Raw genomic sequence first — 2,299 nt, 5'->3', positions numbered from 1 at the left:
AGTGGGTTACCCATCGATGCTCCCATCCTCTGTTGGTAGATGCAATCCCTGAACTGGAAGTAGCTCTGTTCCATGCATAATTTGACGAATGTTATATCGACGACACGACAAGACACTCGGAGGAAAAATCTGATTAAAAATTGGTCCCGCCGTGAATCCCGTGAAATCACCGTGAGCCACCAAATTCACGGTAAATCGAGAGACCCCTCGGTTTTCCCACAAAATAAAATCAACTTGCAACACTGATCGAACTGCAATATTTACATTTGAAAATTAATGTTTACAAACACAAAAATTCATTTTTTTCAATTTTGTTGAACTCTATTTTAATATATTTCTAAATTAAATCGCGTGGTACTTCTATGCTCCGGAAACCTATGCGAGACCTTCCTTATCTATTTCAGATTGGCCGTCGATTACTTGATCCCCTCGTAACGGACGTCAAGTGAACCAAGCTGCTGGTGGAGGACATGAGCCGTATCGGAAGGGTCCCCGTCATGAAGAACCACACCGGCTGTATGTCCTCGCGGACCATCGTCAAACTACCCCGCTTCATCGACGGCGATACCAAACACGACTCCGTCGATCCTTGATCGTGCCGCGTTCTAGCCGGTTAAGGAGTTGGCACAGAAGGGGGACGATTACGACGTTGAAGTTGACGGACATGATCGTGTGGCAGAAGCATTTGTCGAATTGGTCCAAGAGTGTGCCAGTTTGCGTTCATGCGGAACGGCATTCGACGGCGGTGGAAATCTTGCTGGCGTCGTTGGTTGATTGACCGATCCATATCTGTCACGTGGCACGGAAGGAGGACGGCGGATCTTGACCGGATTGGACATGGAAATGGTGAGGTTAGACTGGTTGTGTGCTGTCCTAAGGATCATCAAGCCCTGTGGGACAATCTGGACGTTATCGAAGTGTTTGCTCCGGATCATGCGCCTCACACGAAGCGGGAAAAGGAGTCGGATAATCCTTCGCCAGGATTGGAAATGATTCTACCACTACTGTTGACCACCTTCAACGAGGATCGTCTCTCGCTGGAAGACCTTATCGCCATGTTCTACAAGAACCCCAAGTGGAACTTCGGCCTCCCGGAACAACCCAACACCTACGACGAGGATGACTTCAACGAAGAGTGGATCATCCCGGAAGTCCCGCCGCACTACAAAGCTCGCTGGTCCTCGTTCGCTGGCATAAAGGTCAAGGGGCGCGTCTACCGGGTAGTTCTGCGTGGTTGTTTACGCTAATCCGGTCTACGGCCAAAACGTGCGAGAATGACATCTCAAGAAACCGACGGTGGCCTGTCGAGAAGATCAACGGATCATTGGACGGACTGGACTTTCTGACGCTGAGAAAAATCATATCGGACACGACCCGTCGCTATTTCTGGGAAAACGGCCACACCAACGCCGTGTTCTCGAAGCTGCTCGCCGGCAACGAATCCAACTCGGAGTTCACTTTGAGGAAGCCCCTTAAAACCACCCAACTTCTCCACTTCCTCGCATCCGCTGTGACTCCACCAGCAACTACGGCAAGGACGTCCTCCTTCCGGTTGCTAACCTTACTCCGAAGGAACGAACCATGGCTGGCAAGCACGTGCTCAGTGAGAAGCAGCTCAACGAGATCTTCAACGTAGCGCAAACGATGCGAGCTTGCATAACGAAAGATCACCATTGGACGACCTGCTCCGTCAAGAAGGGCGAGGTCAGCATCTTCGTAATGGCCGGCTACTCGGATGTGGTAGTGCTGCGACATCCGGAACCGGCAGCGGTCTCGAAAGCGTCCCACCACTGCCGAAAGCCGCTGATCAACGCCGGCGACGGAATCGGGGAACATCCCACGCAATCCCTGCTGGACATCTTCACCATCAGGGAGGAAGTCGGAACGGTCAACGGACTGACCATTATCATAGTGGGGGATTTGAAGCATGACAGGACGGTGCACTCGTAGGCGCGGCAGTTGACGCTGTACAACGCTGACGTGCGGTATGTCAGTCCGAAGAGTTTGGACATGCCGGAGAAGATTACAAAGCTGGTCAAGGCGCGTTCGCAATCGGCTCTTTTAGCTTGACCACGTACTGCGACTGTTGATTAATCTGCTCGTTTTTATTGTCCATTTTCTACTCCGGCGCGGCCCATTCGCCGGCATTGATCGACACGTCCATTGTCAAGCCACTGGGAGTGGCCGCCACAGACAAAACAACTACCGGATTGACAAATAAAAACTCCTCGTTCGGTTTTCTGGTCTTAAACACATCTTCTAGGTCAAACTACCGACATGCATTTCCACCGAGCGACTC

At 51.3% G+C, this 2,299-nt stretch overlaps 1 pseudogene; it reads left to right on the top strand.

Moving 5' to 3' along the window:
* The first annotated feature begins 709 nt into the window (after positions 1-709).
* Positions 710-1,979, top strand: LOC128092309 (CAD protein-like; annotated as a pseudogene).
* Positions 1,980-2,299: the final 320 nt, after the last annotated feature.

The sequence above is a fragment of the Culex pipiens genome, chromosome 1 (assembly GCF_016801865.2).
Source record: "Culex pipiens pallens isolate TS chromosome 1, TS_CPP_V2, whole genome shotgun sequence".
Taxonomy (NCBI): Eukaryota; Metazoa; Arthropoda; class Insecta; order Diptera; family Culicidae; genus Culex; species Culex pipiens.
This window is presented reverse-complemented; position numbering and strand designations above follow the sequence as displayed.